The sequence below is a fragment of the Lipophrys pholis genome (assembly GCF_963383615.2).
Source record: "Lipophrys pholis genome assembly, chromosome: 22".
Classification (NCBI taxonomy): Eukaryota; Metazoa; Chordata; class Actinopteri; order Blenniiformes; family Blenniidae; genus Lipophrys; species Lipophrys pholis.
The window spans coordinates 12,486,901-12,509,628 of NC_137644.1; the positions used below are offsets into that span (position 1 = coordinate 12,486,901).

General features: G+C 40.8%; 1 protein-coding gene across 1 annotated transcript in view; it reads right to left on the reverse strand.

Annotated features, from left to right (window-relative positions):
• Nucleotides 1-22,728, reverse strand: part of LOC308127407 (uncharacterized protein) — a 246,529-nt gene that overhangs the window by 73,637 nt on the left and 150,164 nt on the right. The window lies entirely within an intron of this gene.

Sequence of the window (22,728 nt, forward strand, 5' to 3'; positions counted from 1 at the left end):
GCTGCCTGGCGGCTCTCCAAGGAGACTGCGGGCCTAAAACCATAGACGCCACAGAAATCAGCCAATACATTCAGTGTGTTTATAGTGTGTTTTCTAGCTTTAAAAAAAACAACATTTTGACCCAAAGCAGCACTGCTGACTTCACTTAGTGCAGATCATCATGTCAGTAAAACTGCTGGTCGTTCCATATTAAAGGTTTTTTCGAATGCTTCTCCACACCTTCTACTGCAGATGTGTTACAGATTTATCACAAAATGGACTAATTTGGAATCGATACAACGTCAGAATGCCTAAAAGGTCGCGGAGAAAAGAAAAACACAAAATGGAGGATGATCTGTCACAGGCCAATTTGCACCACCAAACACATAAAAAAAAACCATGTTCTCATTTTAAGATGTTTTAAATTTGAGGGTTAGAACGTTAAAAGTTGTGTTGTTAATATTTTACCATAACAACATGTACCACAATAAGCATGCTGAATAGGAAGTGGGTGCCGGGTTACTCCGTGCTGCTGGGTACAAGCCTGCAGGTGTAGATAGCTGAACGAGAAGTTACAAGAAAAATCAAGTGTGAGTCCCGCCGCCGCTCCTGCACTGTTTATTTTTGAAGATCTAATCTTTATTGTGTGCACACAGGAAAATAAAAGCTTAAAAAGTTGAATTGAGCTGAGCTGTCAGATTCCTGAACAACACTCTTAATGAGGTTCCATAACATCACGTACAACAAATGGAGATGGAGAACGAAGCCAGTCAAGAAGAGCCTGATGCTGACGTCCCACAAGAGGAAGAGAAGACTGAAAAGGCAAAGGCGATAAAGAAAGCCGAGCACAAACATGGCGGGGTAATAAACAAGTAGAGTCTCTGACAGTAGCCCTCACATCCCCAGAATATTGTCTTGTAGCTTGTAAATGGCATGTTTTGTTTTTTGTTTTACATCATAGGTTGTATTTGTTTGATAATGAATGAATCTGGCCCTCAGAAGAGAGAATAATTACTGCCCAGTCCTATTATTATCATTAATGTTATTACCGCTGCTTTTATTATTGTAATTAATGTGACATGTATTAATTAGTGAATCCTGAGCTGATCCTTTAAAGCTGCATTTATACAATGAATTAATGACACTTCAGCCATTAACATGCAAAGATTGTGTCTGCGCACTCTGCACATAAATACACGAGGAGGGAAATCGCCACTGGACGGTGGCGAGAACATCGACACGGCAACAAAAACATCCTGTGTTTTGTCCGAAAGACGGCACGTTTCAACTTCATTCTGAAACGTCTGTCATGTTCGAGGCCGTTTGTCTGTGCGATGATGACATCCTTCCCTCGGTTAAAAATAAACAACAGCTCATTTGCAGGCTAATCAGTTTTGTCATGAATTTGTAAATTAGGTGTGCTGTGTCTTCAATGACATAATTAGCTTTGTGGAAAAAGAAAAAAAAACTAAAAAAACAATACTGGTTCATTAAATCACTGCAAATGCTTGTATACAGAATCAGTGTTATGAGAATGATCATAAAAGCAGCGTTTGAACTGCAGGGATCCACAGTGACAAATAAAATGCACTTGAATGTAACTTTGAGACAGAAACTGAAATGATTGTATTCAAGTTCCTCTATAATTTCATTGATTGTTAAACTTTGTGCTTCCTGATAAACAATCCAAGGCCTCATTTACACAATATCCTAAGTGAAAACGCATCATTTTTGCATTTTTGTTTAACAAAAGTAACGCATTTACGCGGTAACATTTTAAACACGATGTCCATTTACACAGGAAAGTTGGATTGTTATTACGGACTTGTACATTTATAGCACTGTACTCAAAACATCGCTGTGCTGTACATGCCGCTCAATATGTATGTAATATGTAGAGTCGGTTGAAATTAGTTAAAATTGTTACAGAAAAGAGTGTGGCAAAGTGTAAAACTGTTCAGGCATGCAATGGAACCTTAAGTAGAAACAAATCTAAATAATTAAAGACCCACTTTTTACGGAGATAAAGTAAAAAATAAAACGACACATAGGAGAATAAACTATTAAAACACTTTTAAAGGAAAATGTTTATCATACATAATAGGGTGAGGCGTAAACATGCTCTGAAGAATAAGTACATCCCAACAGCATAATAACTTTATTAAAGCTTCTGTACTGGTGGTCAATAAGGTATTTCAATGCTATACTGTACTACTCTCTAGCAGTGAGGAAGAAACCTTAAAATACATTGATGTCAACAAAATGCAAAGGGAATATCGATATTCTTCACACTTTGAACAATAAAATAATCTGCAGCCATTGTGAAAAGCCTAATCAAATATATTATCATTCACGCAATCATTGAATAAACATATTCTTATTTATTTATAGGTGGCCTGATTAAGTATTGTTCTAATTGGATTTGATGAGGTGACTCCATTTGTGAATCAGTTCAAGCTGTACGTCTCACTTCCTCAGCTAATTTCCTTTCGACACATATTAATTTTCTTTTAAGTCCTAAGTAATACACTTTATATATGTAAAAGTACAATTGCACATAATAGGAGATGAGGCTGTTTATATATTTGCAAATAGAGAGATGATTATATGCATAGCTGCTGAGGTTGGCACACACACACACACACACACACACACACACACACACACACACACACACACACACACACACACACACACACACGCACACACGCACACACGCACACGCACACACGCACACACGCACACAGTTTTTCACCATCAAACATTACTTTACACAAGAGGACAACATGAATGGAAAAATGGAAGGAGGAGCTCAATAAAAGCAGAGCTGAAGCTACAAAATGATCTCTTTGGTTCAATAGAAGTCTGTAAATTTAAGCTTCCGCCGCTGTCAATAGTCCCCATGAGCAAGGGCAAAGCGCTTTAAATCACGTTGTCATTCTTCAGTGTTTCGAAGGGGATTAAAGTTTGTTAAGAAATGTGAAGCAATAATGGGGTCAGGAGCTTGACAACTCCATTTCACCATTGTCAAACTGCCATAATTACATCAAACGCACGTCATCACATCATTTCCATTGCGGCCGCGACGCCGCGGCTCCGAAGTGAATCGCTGCATTGTGTCTTTAATGGCATATTGAAAGAAACAGCCCATCAAGCAGACTTTAATGGTTGTTTTTGGTCTTGTGGCGAGGGTGACAGGACGATCATGCTCCTCTTTGCCTCAGCAGTCTCAGCAATTCCATATATGTTTCTTTATATTGCATTTCTGGGTGGGAGATTTCATGTCAGACCTTATTCACTCAGTTTTAGTGAGCGTTGGAGTAAAAGCAGAAGCTCTCCGACCTCTGGACCTTTGGTATATCAGTTAACCGCTAATTCACTGCGATGCAGCTTTTAAAGCCGCAGAGGTTAGATTGATAACAGAGCACAGACATCCAACATCATTATTATCGTGATAATCCTCATCCTCATCATATCTGTCTCAGCTGGAGACTGGCAGCAGTACAGACAAACCACAAGTTAACTTTTAGGTTAATTCACATACTGCGGTTGTATTCACATGACCATCTAAAGGGATGAAGCATGAGCCTGGCACGAGTGTTTCACTTATGTTTTCATATAACAGTCAAAGCAGGAAGGTCAGTACAGTTCTTTTATCTGGAGTGGGTGAATAAAGCTCCGGGAGTCTGCGATCTGTGTTTATTCAGATCCTGCTCTATTTACACTTTCAAACACGTTTTCAGTGACTTGAATGGATCACCTTCAATCGCTGAAGCCTCGGAAAGAAACATTTAAAAAAAAGATCACGAGGTGAAGGCCTGATGTTTTCTTGACAGAAATTCTAGTGAGGAGGGTGAGGTCATTTTTCCATGTGCATGCCTTCATACACATTCAAATTCTCAAGATTTGTCGGTTCGAGCAACAAGATGCATTTTGCAACAAGTTTGTTTTATTACTTGATGGGTTCAAAAGGTTCAAAATTCTATTACTAATTATTTTTATTAATCCAGCCAACCATCGAATGGACAAGACGAGAGTTTTGTCTTACATTCAGATCAGGGATCTCATTTTATTTTCCCTGCTGACAGATGTTCAGTCATCGAGAGACTTAAAAGTCTTTATTTTTTACTGAAATGATTGGTAGGCTTTTGCCATTTTAATGCACAGCAGGAGTGATTCAGCAACTCGGTGTCTTCTGCGCTATTGCGGTCACAACTCTTTCATACTTTCCTCCAGCCATCATCAACTTATTTAAACGGTCCCCAAAAGACCATGTGAGAAGTGAGGGTCTGCACTTACTGGAGGCGCACTGCACCTTGATAATGGAGTGCGGCAGGAGCGATTAGCACACTAACAGCTTCACACAAGAAGTTGTCGGGGGGGGTGGGGGTGGGGGCTCTGGGACGACACTGGGAGATGAAAAGGAGGGCAAAAAACACAATTTACAGCACGAGTGCTGCGAGCGAGTGACAGGCACCCTGACACCTCTTGAAGGACTTTGTGCCCACAGACTACAGGTTAAGGTAAAATTTTGGTCGATTTTAGTTCAAGAACCCACATCCAAGGATTCATTAGCTGTAGTTCATATGTATTTGTGAAGCACCATGGAGCTTTAATCATTATTCTTTTTTGTGCTACACACTCTTGGTCTTGTGCAGTATAAATGAGAACGTTTCCCGTGTGACGTTCCTGAGTGGTCAGTGACATTGTTGTGTAACCACTGACGGTATAATTCAGTTTTGATAATTCCACGATGGCTGACTCACTACACTGCACAGCTACAAGCACTGCTAATTCCGAATCAATCGAAATACAACAAAATATGACAATGATTGGTGTGACCGCTCCCTTTGCAGAATTGCCATCACATTGTGGCCAAGCCACAACTGCTTTGACAGTATCTGTTTCACCCTTTTTTTTTTTTTCTTGCTTTTTTTTTTTAACAGTGGCATGTAGGACCAATCAATTTAGTGAAATGCTGTCCAAAGCATTTGCTCATTCAGTGTAGAAATATATCTAGGAGCAATATTTGCCACATCGTCATAAAATCGGTGCACTAGCCAGTTAGAAGCAGACACGGGTGGGGCAATGTAGCTTGTAGATACTGCGGGTGGTGCATCATGGGGGATTTGAAAGTGAGCGTACGCAATGCTGACTGAAAAAACAAGTTGGAATTCGCCATGTACCTGCGTATCCCTTGAAATAGTCCATCGGGTTTGACGGCAGTGAACAGTGATGGCGTACAGAATGATGTAATCATCTGTGTATATTGATGTATAATGTTTTTAAAATCCACTTTATGTCAAGTAATAAACTTCTAAGACTGATGAAACTGTACAGCCTGAAAAATTCATGATGCAGACAAAACACAAGTGATCGTGGCATTTTCTTTGACCATGCGATAAAATCTGACATTGGTTCACAGACAGCTGTTGTTATGATCCTGCAACGACAGTCAGCTTTGTGTAATATGTTATATGGTCAGAAATGTCCTCCTACCAATTGAACTACATCGGGAAATGACATGACAGTCCAAACAGACACCAGTGCTTCACAAAATAAAACATTTACAGAATCCAGAATAGGTGAAACACTAGACCACGTCCACGTTCTCTTTAATCTGATCATAATTAAGAACAGATAGATTCTTAGAGGCATGGTTGGCATGCGCGGATGACATACATGATAAAAGTCAATGTGTTGACAAGGGACGTCACCTCTTGGTTCAATGGAGAGTGACATTGTGCAGTGACAATGCTGTTGTACCCTAGTTTCTAAAATCCGCAGTGCAGCTAATGAAACTATCAGACTTGCCGAGTTTCACATCTTTAGAAGCCAGTATGTACTCCAACTTTGGTTTAATGAAATAGAAGTTTTTCTATGAAAGAAAAATAGATGTTGTGGATGGGTGTCGATGCTTTTGTAAAACCTGACTTGTGTTCTCATAACAGGATTTCTGAAAGTGTTTCCGAGCCCATGCAGTTCACAAGATCACTACGATTTCTATATCGCCTGCCGTCCACGTCGTAGCATTTTCCGTCATAAATCCATGTTTTAGCCAGAAGAATGGAAAGGGCCTGCAGAAAAAACACAAAACACTACTTGGTTTACTTCTTAGCCTTAGATTGCCCTAGCTTTAACTCCACAATTCCATGAAATGGTAATTTCTTTTTTCATGAAGCTCAATTTTACTACTCTAAAGTTAGCTGAAGTGTGTAGTTACTCTTGTCTTGCCTTGAGGAGAAACAAGTTTAGTTTTTTTTTTTTTTTTGTGTCAATGACTTGAGTTCACTTCTGTTCATCTCCTGATGACTTTTATATTGAACCGTAACTTTCAATAAGATTAAGAATTGAATATGTGATAACAACTGGGACTGCGAGAGGATCTCTTATGTGCATGAGAACATTTCAAAACGGCAGAGAGACGGGGATCGAGCTTCTGTCCCGGTTACAGTTTTAAGTAGTGTGCTGCAGCTTGTAGCTCCTAATGGGTTTCTCGGAGTGAAGCGGTCAGATGGAGCTTTGATTGGCCATGTGTCCTCTACCCTGTGACTCCCTGCTGGCTCCACACAAAGTAACACTCCAGCGAAGCTCAAAGTCTGCTAACCTCTGAAACAGCTCTCCCGAGACACTTGGCTAACTGGTAATGCACCATACTAACCACCATCGTGGTGCGTTTCATCGCTTTTTCTAGAAAATACCTTCAAATCCTGTAGCCCATCAAATCAAGTTTTGAGGAGTTTTTTGGGGGGGCTTCAATGATATTGGGAGTTGTAAATCTCTGTCATCCACCAGATAGACGGTTAACAAAAAAAAAGAAAACTTGAACTATGATTTATATGTTATGTTCGGAAATATTTCATGTATTTTATGATGTTTTTCTCCCATTCTGTATGAGGCATGTTTATTCCACATAATCAGTTGTCCGGGAAAAGCAAGATTTGGAGGTTATGCGTGTAACCTTGCTTCCCCGAGGGAGGAAATGAAGTACAACGCATCAATTTTTAGAGACTGCATGGCTGATGTGTTTGACTGAGAGACATTTTATTTACTCCATGATCCATGTTTTTCGACCACATTTTTAAAGGTAGTAAATAATCAAATTGCAATGCATGCCTCGCAAAGTCACACTGCCATTGAAAAGACGAGGAATAGTCGAGCAGATTGTTACATATCGATGTCCGGGGTAAAACCAACTGGAGGCAGCACATTATCATAACATCACTTTGTGATAGTAAAACTTTTGCAAATGAATTTATTCAGCAGATATGCATTTTAGTAATTTGTATTTCCGACCGCCCAAAGAATGCAAGCCGCGAAAAAACTGTTTCTTAATGTTTCAGGCTGCAGTGGGTATATTACAATGTTCTTTGTACAAGGCTGATTAGTTCTGACAGCAGCGCAAACAATTCATGTTGATGGCCAAATTAAGCCAAAAATGGCAAAAAGAAAATGCTCTTCAGGCTCAAGCATGCGTACATTATTTTAGCCATTCCTCATGCTAGATATATGGATCATGACATCTTTTGGAAATAAGATGCTTCCTGCTCATTCACTTCATCCAGTCTTCGGCTTCACAACTAAAAGCACGCCAAACTTTCATGAGGTCTCTGCGGTGAGTATTTGTTTTATAACTCAGCATGTTGATCAGATTAAAAGCTTAAAATGATGACACACACTGGCTGCTATTATGAGGAAACTAAGTGCCCCATTTATCAGTCATTGATAGATTTCACGCAATGTGTTTCCGGTCACTCACAGCACTTTTGTTCGGGGACTTTTCTAATTGTCGCCGCATTCCCATACTATCCCCTCCTCTACCACTGCTAACTCGGCTCTTGTCAGCCATAAATAATTGATAATCCAATGCGATCGCGAGCTTTAAGAGTTTGAGTGCTCTGTATCTGTCTCATAATGATTAGTGAAAGGGTCACGCAGCTCAAACCCCTCGGTCGCCAGCATCCGCCCTTAATCCTCCTTAATCCTCAAAACAATGGGCTCCTCCATGCAGGGAACTGTGACAGATTTTTATCATCCTGCTCAGAGGGATCAGTGTGCCTTCACACTGCCAACACAACAGTGATAGCAGTTCAGAACTGTCTGGACCTTTTAAGTGCCAAGTCGAACCTTAAACATGACACGAACCGCCGGTGATGAAAATGCAGACGAGAGTCGAGACATGTCACAGGGACGCGGCTGTCTCCTGTGTGTTGTTAACATGTTTACCCCGCTCATCCCTCCTTCCAGTCCTGGCTACCTCACATCGTGTTTCAAATGGAAGGATCAAGGCTGGCTTGTCTTTTACAGCCAGAAGGGGTGGCTTTGTGGTTGGATTTGGCTTTTGACCAAAGAGTCGAGGTGAGTCAGACGGAGGGACAAAACCCAGTAATGCCACAAAGGACCAGGGTGACCAAAATATCACAACAGGTGCATTAAATGAGAAGACAGCAGCCTTATGTTTTGTGCTCTGACTGGGAAAATCTATTCTGGACCAAAAAAATAATAAAACTGTTTGACTACATTTCAAGGCCACAGGGTTCTAAATGTTTGAGTAAGTCAATTTAAGTGTGGAATGTTTACATTCTGTCATTAAAAAAGATGTGCACACAGTTATTTTAAAGCTCAATTCATTGATTTAAGATGATAACTTTGCCCGTGGCAGTCAGCAGGGTGCTCGGTTCAAGGTACATGAAAGAAGCAGAAGAACTAAACTAACATGTCAGGAACATGATGAAGACTGCCCTGGAGCTTGCTTCACTTAGACCATGCCCTCTGTGTTTAATATGTAAAGACTCACAAGAGGATCAGAAAAAGATCCACGGCTAAAACTACATTTGTTGGCGTACGCCACTGCGATGAGAAAATGCTAAGACTTTACAGGGCTGGTTATATGTCACAAAGTCAGACGTGAAAAAAAATAAAATAGAAAAGCAAAGCCGGATCTGACAAAAAGATCTGTGCAGCAAAGCCTGTTATGAAATGTAGTGGAAACTAAGTGCATATTTAAACTAAAAGGACGTTATGATTCTGTAATTATGGGTTTCAAGCGGATATGTTTCAACATCCCTAATTCCAACATAATAGTGCGAAGGAATCAAATCAAAGTCAATGTGAACAAATACTCTCAACAGGCATATAAAACTGCGATACTTCTAGAACATCACCCTCAGTGGTGTGAAAATACAGTAACCTTACAGTCATTACAGTACAATACCTTAAATTATGGTAACGTTTGACTATTGTTGAGCACCTTACTTAGTCGCCTACTATTAGATCGTGCAATAAATTTGAAGAGGGTCTTCTGAGGCGTGAGAGTCACAAAATGAATTGAACACAAGTTGGCAGTGGACTTAATCTTTGACTTTGCGGCACCAGGAGCAAATCACAAGATCCACGAAGGAGCACTAATACGTGTGTGCAAGACACTGAAAGAAATCCCAAATCTGTTCTACACGTTGATACAAAAACGCAAAAAGCATAAAACCAACACATCAGACCTGATTGTCAGTGAAATCCAAAAGTTTCCAAAACACTGTTTTAGAGGAATTAGAGACAGGTGGACCGGTAGCAACATAAAAATCATCTTAGTTTTTACGTTTTTTTTTCCAAGAAAATAACTGTTTTCAGTCCAAATGCTAATGATCCAACCCAAAACCAAGACTGAATGAGCTAAATGAGCTCCACAGAAAATTAAATCAGTGCACGCAACCTGAATCTAGGCCGCTCACATACACCCCACCATCATTATGCTTCATGAAATAATTCCCCAAACCTGCATTTACTCAAACATGTTGGTGGATGCATGCACACCGTGAGCTTACAGAGTCATTACAATTACTTTCCACATGCCTGAATTATACAGCACCTACTGCCAGGACTTTTGACCCAGCAGAAGACACACTGTGAATACTTTAACACTGTATTTTGGATTCCGAACAGCTTCCACCCTTGAGCATTATGATAATTGTTCAACTAACCCTTTTGCTGAGACACACACACACACACACACACACACACACACACACACACACACACACACACACACACACACACACACACACACACACACACACACACACACACACACACACACACACACACATGCACAGAGCGTCATTTTAGTGGGAACTTCACATTGATGTAATGCATTTCCTAACTATTAAAGCTAACTTAGTGTCACCTTATCCCGAGTTACAGAACTGCATCTTAACGCTCAAGCACATGTACGGTTTGAGGCCTTTCATTTTACTTCTCATAAAGTAGGTGGGGGCCCACAGGTGTAGTCTGTTCACAATTTCTATGCTTTTTGGGAATATCGCATCAATTTACATTTATTTCCTGCAGACTTCCTCTAAACTAACCATATTTTGGTCTTCCAATACATAATGTATCAATGCATCAATTCCCATTACTGGATTTATATGGGGTATGTAGGCTTTCCTGTACATTTTTGCAGATTTTATTCTGGAGAGTTTTGGTAAGAGTATTCCCCACACGATAGTATGCAATCAGGTTTGCTTCCCAACTTGTATCGAAGAGCAAAACCCCATACTGTGCATTTGCAATAATTTCCTGCAAAGTCAGTCCTCTAACCTCAACCATAACTATTACTCTCCAAAATGATGACCTCCCCAAACAACAATGGATGCCCAGAAATTTCAGCAAAAACAAACAAAATAAATGTATCTGCACCTAAATGTGCAAATGCATTCCGAAAGCAATGGGTGTTTCTGCAAGGAAATGGCAGCGTGGAGATGTACAATAACAGCCGTTATTACTTGGCATTTGACAGTGACATCAATCAGAGCCAGCCATTCTAAGCACTGTGATGGTACATAGCTGCTCAGCCAGGGAGCTGATTTAATAGAGCATGGTCTGATAAAGTCCCAGCAGAGATCACTTCATGGCCAATAGGTTGTTCAGGCAGCTAATTGGTCAAAAAATAAAACCTCTCTCAGGAATTGGATTCAATGTTATCACAGTGAGTCTGGCACACTATTAATGAGTTGTATTGGCTCCCTTTAGCCCCCTAACTATATTTCTGCTCAGGTGCTGCATGGGGACTTGTATTTGGGCATAATTATGGTGATGATGACCAAATGTTTACCTTATAAGCAGAGTCTGTACACAGGAGGATTTCTGCAGACGCCGTACAGTGGTAATAACAGTGAGAGTAATGATGCAGGCACACAACCTCAGCTGCTCACTTAATTCACAGCAGACCATCCAACACATTTATCGATTCACATCCACCTGAACCAATAGAGGTGTTTAAAAAAAATAATAAAAAAAATGCAGGTGCATGAAATAACCTCAACCCTCTGGTTTTCAGTTTAGTGGGAGAACTAATACATAATATATATGGGGTTTTAAAAAAAGTGGCATCTATGCAAAGAGTTTGACATGTTTGACATTTGCATCTGCACTGCATTGAACCAAGAGCGAGCAGTTTCTTCCTGAGCCTTATGTAATGTTAAAAAAACAAAAAACAAGACAGGAGTGTACACAAGGAGAATGTTTGAGAAATAGAAACTTTGTTAATGAACTAATAGAAAGACAAAAAACAATGTGTCAAAAAAGTAGAAGTAGAAATAAACCAAGATGACTGTGTGTAATGAATATACGGTAGCTACTGCTGGTGGTTTGAATTGTAAACAGGACACACTGTCCAAGTAGTGTTGTGTCAAGAAATACATTGTTAGAATAATTTAAATGGCCGTATAAAGTGTTAAGCTTTATGCCAAAATGAACACGAACGGGTGAATGAGATTAACAGTGTAAAGCACTTTGGGGGTTGAAAAACATTGGAAAAGCACTATATATGTAAGTGAAATCTATTTACCATGTATGTAATAGGAGGCTATATATATATGTATAGGAAAATGGATTATCTGAAAACAAATTTGAGAAAGGCTCCCAACTATTGGATATATACATATGTCATGGACTCTTTTTTAACGACAGGTAAATGCAGGTATATCCTATAACAGAACCCATACAACGTATAATGAAAAAACGGGGGCGTGGCCGGCCTGACAGAATCTGACAGATCTGATAAATCATCTGATAAAGACCGACACGTCTGAGGAAGGCTGCAGATGCAGCCAAAACATGTCAGCAACGTTACAAAAAAAAAACTTTTACTGCAATTCCCTGTCATTACAAAAAAGAGTCCATAACATATGCATCATGACAGATTACACAGATTGCACATCATACACACCATAACTGTTCACGTACGGACAAATGTTATTTAACTAGAAGTGGTCCAAGAGCTGCACTGTCTAGAAAAAAAAAGAAGAAAGCTTCATACTGAAGCCATCCATTTGACAAGGTGTCGACTTGTCAAATGACTTTGGTGGTTAAGTTTCTAGATGGGAGCTCACCGAGAGCTTAGAGTGTTCAACCAACGCCACAAATTCCTCTATCATATACACAGCTGTTCTGACGGCGGCCACATCCTGATTACGGTTCATTCAGAGGGTTTTAAAAGAAACTTTAATGGATTCACGCCCAAGCTAGTTCGGAAACGGAGAGTCACTTTTCAAAAGACTCGGTTGAGAGGTAGCAGGTTTCAGATGGCAGTATTTATACCCCAGCGTTCATTCTAAATTGATCAAATCTGACAACTGCATATCCAGACATAGTTAGCAAATACAAAAATATCACCAAAAAAAAGGCACAGACTGGATTATTATTGACTGTACATTATTCATAATAGGCAGATTTTTCTTGTTCTGCATGCATGAATACATTACGTCCCCGCTATTCATAGAATGAAAGCTTGATCTCGATCCTCTGTCGAAAGAATTGTTTTCAGTGTGATCACAAATATGGATTATTAATAGAAGACTAATAAATACAATGTCCTTTCTCTGGTCTTGATAAAAAAAAAAAAGATATTGCAGAGGACTGAGGTATGGCGTTCACGATGCAGCTACACTTCACCATCCACCAGCTCTTTCTTACCACAACAATATAGTTTGATTGGCATGGTGTCTTGACTGACCAGCAATGCCAGCGACTGTCTATCAGCCTCAGCATCGTCTCTCTCGGCCCCACCGAACATGCTCGTCTCTACGTCTCCATTTCTGGCTCCTCCCCCACCCCCCACCCCCGGCCCCAAACTACGTGACAGGTGACTGACGACGCTAACAATGGTGGGTGCGGCCGGCCCTGCTCAGTAGAGCACGGGCTGCATGATAAATTACCCTCATCAGTTTGTTTTGCCAACAGCCCACACAGGTCACCACCAAGGCCGGTCGTGACATTTTGTTGCATACTGTATATGCAAATACCTGCCAATCAATTAGCGCGCGGCTCCCACCGCTCCCTGCGCTGCCCATTGTGATTAAAATGAATTGATTGTGGGCTAAAATCAACACCAGCCAGCCTGCCAAAAGTACAGGGGTCAGCGGGACACGGCAGGGGAAATGAGGGATAAAATAAAACTTATTTGAATGTAATGTTTGCTGTTTTCTCACAGTTCCTTTCACTTTATTCTTTATCGCCATCTCATAACTGCAGGCATAAAACACGGTGAAATTTGCTGAAAATGAGAAAACTGCAATGTAAACAGACCGAGTAATAATTTCCAGGAAGGCTGTCAGGGCTTTGTGAAGATCGGCTTTGATATGCGATGAGAAAATGATGGCGGCAGCAAGATTTTGAGCAGCTTGAAGCGTTCAGGTTATCTCACGTATGTATGAGTCCGTTTGTACACGCGAGTCATGGAGGACGCCGTGCACGCCCGGGCTATAGTTTGCAATGACAAGACTGATGAGCAGAGATCGAGCATTTGCAGGCGTCCCAGAGGGGGAAAAAAATAAAAATAAAACCAGCTGGTGATTTAGTATTGAGAGTTTAAAAGGCGGGGTAAACAACTCACTGATGGTTTACAAAGAGATTGATTAAAGGAGCGACTTATCATTCAAAACCACTTCCTGCTTGCATAAACAATGTTCCCATAGGACACGAGTTGACAGCAAGGCAATAGAAAGAACAATTCTGAGATGATAATTTCTTTGAAATGTGATTTTTGGGCATTTTCTAGGTTTTTGCTCAGTTTCTTTTTTTTTCTTTTTTTTTTTTAAGTGCTGTTAGAACTGTGTTGCAGTCATACAGAGTTATTCAATTACTGATTTAGAGAGTATAAATATCACTAGTCGACAATGAGTGAAGGGAAATAATTCCGAGAAATCTAAAATATTTACTGTAATTTCCGGACTATGGAGTGCGCCTGAATATAAGCCGCACACACCAAATTTAAAAAGAAATAAGAAAATAAAGGGAGTTATGGGATGCACCTGAACGCATCACCCATGTATTTGCCATGAAGCTCATTAATCCATAAAAATCCATAAATTAGCTGCCTGATTTCACTGTATTTTGCATAAGAAAGTATCATTAAAATTAAATTGTACTATTTTTTGGGAGTAATTGTAAGCTTTTCACCAAATATAGACATTCCTTGAAACAGTAGTTTATCCTGTGAAACATGTCTGCCACTATTTACTGTTTAGGTGTTTATAAGAAAACAAGGGGCTGTTTGAAAGCTACAATTTCTGTATATTTTTCATACAAACCTGACATCATTAAAGATGCTTTGACTGGCTTCGAGTGGCACATGAAAGACAAGACAAACTTACCAACGAGTCACTGCAGGTCAGCTGATAACACTTGAAGCTTAAAATAATTATAAGGACATCAGCAGCTTCCATTTCTACCTGCTCCACTCATGATGCGTTAAGGTGAGAGATCCTCCGAGCTTTCCGTGTGACTCTGTTGTGGATAAGTATGTTCTGCCCTTTATCCAAGTGGCTCCACGCTGTTCCCTTGACTGGGCCGACAGTCTAATCATATTTGTGCCAGAAATCACTTCTCGGAGTTTGGTGATGATTGAAACGTTGCCTTCAGGCTGCATGTGGCCAGTGGGCTGCAGAAGACTGAGCTTCACACACAAGTAACGGGTAACAGCAAAGCAGCATCAGTCATAGCTTTTTGCCCGTAAAGCACGATGGTCAGAGGAGGTATGTAAAGTCGGAATGAATCAGTCATAAAAAAAAAGTCTGATCTGCATCTGATGGTCTGTGTTGATAAACACCGAGCATGTCGACAGAGTTGGCTTGAAAAGCCTGCGCACACTTGCATATGTAGTCTAGTTCAGTTGGACGAGTGTGTGAACGCAGCATGGACCAATCACAGTGAGTAACTGATGCACATAACAGAGAAATTCCTGCCACTCTTTTAACTCTTTTTTCTTTTTTGTGTGTGTGTTGGTGAGATTTTCTTCACAGAGCTTCAACATGAATTGCGTGGAATTGTTAACGGCACACAGAATTGTTGTGGAAGTCACAGAGCTGAATACTTGTCACACCAGCAGCGTGTGCTTTGTTCACATCTCTTAGTGCGTTGTTAAAAATGCCACTGCGAGCTTGAGTGTGAAGTATCCTCTTTTTTTCATCTTGGGTCCTATCATATGGACAAGCACATTGTACGACAGATGAGGTTATGATATTCTCTTTGTTTACAGAACGCAGTACTTACAGTCTAACTACAAACATTAAGTCAACCATTCTGGCAATCCTTTGAAAAGAAAAACAACTAATTGAAGTTAGGAGCTGAGATCTAATCAATGAGATCTGAGCCTGGTGGAGAGCTACTATCAAGATACATGAGGCAAACCTGGCAACCTTTTTGAATGATTTCCAAAAACGTTCTATTAAGAATGGTCTCTATACATTAGATTGGTACAACATCACTTCAAAGACTTCAGCTCCTCGCAAGTCATCAGGTAAGAAAACTCAACACAAATTAAGATGATTGAATAAAGCGGTCACAACACAATATGCTCAGTGGCGTGAATAAAAAAGATTGTAGTACCAACTAAGAGCATGTTCGAATCAATGGAGCAGTTTATGCTCACTGGGATCGTCCCTGCTGAGTCTATATCACGGCCGGGGTGGGATTCATTTTCAGCCCTCAGACCGACCCGCTTTAGATCACGACCTATTAAAATCCTTTTTATATCATTTCAGAATCTATATTTCAAATGAGTGTTATCAGACACCCAAACATTAAAAATTAAGAAACATGACCGACTCTAAAGCATGAATAAACCCTGAGCAGTGCACTGGTTTCTGCCGCTTTGTTTATGAAAATATCATTTTCCAAAGACATGAGGATTCCTTCCTCGGTTTATCTAGCCTTTATTTAGCCAGGAGAACCACAATTAGACTAATAATCTATTTTACAAGTGTGTCCTGGAGAGCTGGGGGGGGGGGGGGGGGGTCTTGCTCAGGGACTCCCAGTGCATGTTATTTTATCAGTACTCAGTGCACATGAGCATCAGTGCCTTAAAGTTTCTTCTGGGTCAGAGTGCTCCCGAGTCGGTTTTTAATGAAATATACTGTTGAGAAACTTCTCATATATTAGAAGTACTGCTTGATTTTTCACACACTCTTACAACAGTTCACCTGTTCCTTCCATACTGAAGGGAACAATCCCCTCATCACCACTGGCTCTGCTTCTGACACCAAATCACTTTTTAAAAATGATCTAAATTCTCAGCACAAATCTCCGCTTTTTACAAAGTTCAGCTCAGTTTCATTAATGTCGAGCATCTCAGGACATTTCTCATTTGGAGCGGGCCTACATCATACTCTTCATTATATTGAATATAATAATATGATCTATCCTGTGATCATTTGTTCTTTCTGACCATAAGCTCGTTTTAATGAAAAAGTTGCCAATCTTAGCACATTTTGTTGCATCTGTTTCCGGAGCTTTGCTCTTTTTAATTGTTGCCTTCTTTGCTCCACCCTTGTTCTTTCTATCAATCCTTCAAAACACCACTGACGTGTTACGTCGTCAGGGTGCGTCTGCAACAAAAAGAAGCTGCCAGTAGCAAACTTTTTTTTTTAAAGAAAAAAAAAAACTGCCATTGGAGGGAGGTGAAGTGCTAGAAAATAAACACCGCCCCAAACATCAGACCAGCCCACCGGCAATTGTCCCGGTCCTCCCGGTTAGCCCCTCCAGGCCTGGTTCTATATGTAAAACAGCATGTTGTCGACAGGTTATACAGCGTTGAACACCTTTCTTTTCACAATACTTAGAATTCGATCTTACTTGATAACTTGCTTTACTGATTTCTTGTTCGACCTGACTGTTGAATAAGCTCATTTATTCGTCCGGTCGCCTCGCAATATGAGTGAAATCATAAACAAGCACATATCAAGATATTGGAGCAAATGAGGGAGAAAACAATGATTCAGAGCTCCAGCAGGTAAATATCAAAACCGTCATGAGCAGTAGGGGACAGGTAGACAGGTGGGTGATAGACAGTGAAAATTAAATAGACAGATGATTGTTTCTTTAATCTTCTGTGGCTCTAACCCATTTGTGTTTTTAATGCAACAGGTTTCAAGCCCAGTAACTTCATTATGTAAATCGAAATTGTTTTTTTTTTTGGATGTATCAGGGTGAAAATGCTTTGCTTACTGACCAAAACAAAATAAAAAAAAATAAAAAAAAAACCACTGCAAGAGCAGAAGAATAAAACATTTATTTGTTATTAACAGTGAAAGATTCCCCAAAAAATTCTAAAACCATTTTTTGGCACATTTGCCATATATAGATCACATTTTCAATTCAAAATAGGGCTCTTCCTGCTTTTTTTTTTTCATACAATAAAACATTCATTTTCTCTGAAGCAGAGGGCAGAAATTCCCAAGAGTTGACTCTTGGCTTCGAACTACACATAAAGCAGCTTTTTAAAACCCTGCCCTACACACCCTGGCCTCCCTATAATCGATGACTCCAACAGAAGTGAATCATATAGGTCAACTCCACCCACCCCCAATGACCATGGCTCTGAAAAAAAAAAAAGAAGCTATTTTCTGTTATAATCACAAACTAAGCTGCATATGTAATTATCTTTTGCTCATTTGGCAAATTCTATGGGGGGAAAAAAAAAGAGAAATTGCACCACTGCGTGCAGTAATGACAGAATCTGGCTGTTGTTTTGATGAAGCCATGACATTTCTGGTCACCACTGTTGTTTTTTTATTTTATACACTCTGCTGACCCGACTCCTGATTATCCTCAACCTCTATTAACCTGAAAACTTATTACAGGTATGCGTGCACCTTTTCAGGATTATGGTATTATTCACTGTGGTCTATCAGTGGTGGATTATGATGTGTGGGGCATATTTAATCAAAGAGGCCACTCATTAAAATGAACACCACATGATCTATCTGATCTCTTCATGTGGGTTAAAGAACAAACGGGCTCTCTTTTGTTTCCCCACCACGGCCGCCCCCCCCCCCTTGTGCAGCCATAAAATAAAGCCCAGATCCAGTTCAAAGTAATTCCTGTCCCCATTTATTGTTTGTAACTTGTGACTTCAAGCAGTTCTGGCTGCTGTCATCTTTGTTTTGGATTTTAACTCAGAGTTTTTATTCTTGGTTCTGTCATGTCCACCATCTGCTGTGTTAGCTCTAAATGTCAATAACCCACAGACCTCCAGCCACAGTAAAATATTCCCCGCCGCTTTCTTGCAGCACTGGAAAGCCACAGCAGTCGGGCAACCGTCGAGATCACACCGCAGGCCTCAGCTGCCGTTAAAAAGATGTACGTGCAAGATATGAAGCATAAAGCTCGGAAATATTAATCATCCGTGTTCCTCCTCCTTGCTAATCTTAACTCCAAAGCACAATTCATTCAGTGTTGAAACACAACTTTATTTAAAACATTGTGTGATAAAAAGTCATATTTTCAAGTCAGTATAGGCTGCTATCGATAGATGCTATGTCCTCCGTTTCATCCTCTCAAAAAGGGGAAAGAAATCATATGCAAAGTGCGATTCTATGTCCGTGTTATTTAACATGGAGAGAAAAAAGTACTAAGTCTTGAGGGGGAAAAAATTTATTGGAATTATTTCAAACTACATAATAATCCTACTATATTTAAGGATGAAAAGGTTTGCATATTACAAAAAATGGCATTTTACTTATTTGTGTCGAATAAAAGTAAAAGTATTGCAAATGTCAGAAATCCTTTCAGCTATGTATTGGTTTGTTGAATCTGAGAGCGAATTTATCAAAGTGACGTTTCAGATCCATGAGCTGTAAATGGGATTTTCTGGACGTGTTTTCATTAGAAATTTGCACTTATAGTATGGTATGGTATGGTATGGTATAGCAAGCCTTTATATTTCGCCTCCAAGGCAAAATACTTTTGCATTCCTTTTTTAATTATCTGTATTTTTTTGAGTCGATGTAATAATTTTGATTCAACCAGATAAATATTAAAATTTTTGTTTCAGCCTTGCAGTCATTGTTGCTTTTATCGTCTTTTCTTTCCTTCCACGAAACCGCTCCTCCGTCTCCCCGCATTATTATTCTGTTACCATCTAAAACATCAAGAAAATGTATCAGACGTCTACAAAAGAATCCAGCTGAAGTGTGGCTGTGCAGTCTCCTACGATAATGCTCCGCCACCGCGCTGTCCCAGCGATACCCACCTGTGTGTGTTCTCTCTGTCTGAGCGGGCTAAACAGAAGACTCCCGGGAGGAAGAAGGTTTACGTCATCAAACGGTGCAGGAGGTGAAACAAGAGTGAGAGTATGACTGAGCGGTGCTGCTCATAAAGGGCCTGTGAGAGGGAACCAGCTTTCGCTGCATATTCCTGCTCCGTCATACCGGCTTTTTGTGTGCAGATCTGTGCAGCAGCCTGTTTGACTAATTTGAGCACTTGTGCATTCATTGTGCGTGTGCCTGCGCAATACTTAATGCCCTCCATGTGAGTGTGAGCAGGAAAATTGGGGGGAAAACCGGGGTGGCAGGGGTTTGTTGGACACCGCACTGCATTGCATACGCTTTGCATAATTCATAGCTCTGCATTGAGCCATAATCTTTGCTCAGCGCACTAATGAAAGCTGCAGCGCTGCATTTCTTGTTGCACGTAAGTGTAGCTGACTGGATAATGTGGCAGGGAGGAGAACATTGCGCCATGATTGGGTACGCCGACTTCTCACTCCTATTTTCTCCCTCCAGAGAGTTGCAAGCAGCTTTGATCCGGCAGTCCATAAAACGTCACTGGAGGCTGACGATACAACACATCAGACTTTTATGGTTTTCTAAGGTATAATCAGACAATACCTACTGAAAGAAAGGGAGGTGGCAAGTGTGGCCGAGGAGTGGAGTGGAGTGATGTGGCGGCTGTTATGACAAAAGTCCTGTTATAATGAACCAGCTCCAGCAGGTAGGAAGGCTCTCCCGCCGCCAGCCAGTGGTGACGTTTCCCCGCTCTCTGCTCGACAGCGACACTTTTCCACGTTCCACCATCTGCAACATCGGATCGGCCAACAAAGCCGGGATCTCTCCCCGCTTCCATTTCAAAGAAGCTTGATGCTTGTGTGACGGAATAATGTGCATTAGCGAGAGCGGCACATCAGTCACACCCCTCGCCTCCCCTCTCTCCGGCTCTACCCTATTTCCTCCCCGTTTCCCATCCTTTCCATGGGCTCGGCTCATTGAGTGCATTGGAGTGAGACCGACGCGCATGGTCGCGCTCAATAGCACCACGCTGCTCAGCATGGGCATATTAGTGTACTCTGCCAGACGGTTTGGATACAGTCCTCTGACCTCACTTGTAAAGAATCCGTTTTCTATCTGTCAGCCCTTCCGCATGTTTTTGTGTCGCGCGTCCAGAGGTGTTCATGCAGGCAACATCTAGGGACTGTAAGCGGCTGATAACTGGTGACAGTGGAGAGGACACTGAAAATACTGAGTGGAGAGCGAAATGACAGTGATAGGCAGTTTCTATATGATAGCTGGAGCTGTAAACGTGAGATAGAAAAAAAATTAATAAAAAAATGAGGCACGGCGGCTTCTCCTCTCAAACACCTGACAGTCGATCTCAATGATTTCCGTTCCAGCACCATGTCATGAATGAGGTTTGTGGTTTTTGTGTAATCGATTGGGCATTGTTGTATTTAAAAAGAAAGAAAATCGCCATGAATTAAACCAAAATCCTCGCCTCAAAAGACTTTGATCTTGAATCAGGAGGAAAATCTCAAGGCAGAAGAAAAAAAGTGAGCCTTGCAGGCAGCACTGTTGCTTCCACATTAGTCTCACTCCGGGGTTGGTGTGGCTCGCTTAGTCACTTTAAAGAAAAGTCGGCATGTGTTAGGTGCCTTCAAATAAACCAAGTGCAATATTAATTTCTGGCAGAACAAATAATCGAAAAAAAAACCCAAAACGGGTTAAGTCAACGTAACTGTGGGAGGCGGTCTCATTATTACAGGCGGCGGCATTAAAGGCTCGCCGAACACCTCGCCACCTGAGGTTCACTCCTGGGTGATTTGTGTCAATCCCCTTCCCGTCTATAAGGCGAGGCGCACTTCTGAGGCAGGAGCCTCCTGTCCATCGCCCACGATGAGCTCATGCATTATTCTAAATCAAAATCCCTTTTTATTTCAAGAAAAAGTCGGAGGCCTTGAAACATGAAGGAGGCGGCTCGTGGACGGTCGAGTGGACTTAAAATGCAGCGAATGATGACTGGCTATTACATTTTCCACTTCTCTCCATGTCTGTTCGATGCTTCGTCTCTCTGGTCCTCCCACTGCACAGTTTTTTTTTGGTTTCTCTATTTCAACGTGATTTATGTCTTATTGCTTGGAAAGTTGAACTAAAATCCACTGATTTCCAGAAAACCACAATTGCCATCAAAATGCTGTATGCAACTTTCTATAAACAGGACCAACACATCGCTGGTGACCAATATACTACTTCTCATCAATAATCTATAATCACAGCCTGTTCGTCCATTACATTCTCAGTATATAATTTCCTCACGGTCCCTTGACCCCCTCCCCCTTTACTCACTGTGGTGCAGTACTGCCCTCACTGGGTAACAAGAGAAGACTTCATTATAATAATCACTACCAAAAAAGAGTGATGGTTGCAGCAACACAGACACTTTAAAGCATGGAGGCTTAGGAATAGCATCCAATGAGGATCATTTGATGCACTGAGATCTCATTTTGACAAGGTTCATTAAAAACTAAGATACATAACCCACATTTGGATTCGAATCCCGATTTTTGAGAAAACTAGATTGAAATCACAATGTAGATGATTATTGTTTTTTATTTCAATGAAACAAAATATTCCTATTATGATCTTTTCTTCTGAACAAAGTCGTCCTCCAGTCTGGGGTTGTTTTATAACAAACAGAAAAAAAATAATGCACATTTCTTTAAATTATTTCCTGGCATAAAGTGAAACAGGAAATGTCATCATGGATGAAGTTAATTACAAACAAGTTAATTCCCTTTATTATCATAAATAACACCAGTGCAGCTTGCAGGCCTGGCTTGGAGATTCCATGTATTCTTTAAGGAATATCAGCATACCTACACACAGAAGCTGAGATCCCTGAACGTTCACAAAGTCCCCCGCGGTTGACAAAAAACTCTTTCACTCGGGACAGAAGTGGCTGGTATAGTCAGTCACCTGCCGCTGTAGCGGAACCAAAGCGAGGACAGATTCAGCAACTGCACAGCTTATTTCTCGCCTCACACGTTTTCAGAAATACTTCTTTTGCTGAACTGTTTTAGTGGAAAAAAAAAAAGTTTCTGACTGAGCTGCCATGGTGGTCCGATTTGAACTCCAGGAGCAGACGGCCCCGAGTGACGCGTCTGTGCAATCAGGTGCAGGCAGGATAGTCGTCTAGATATTGATA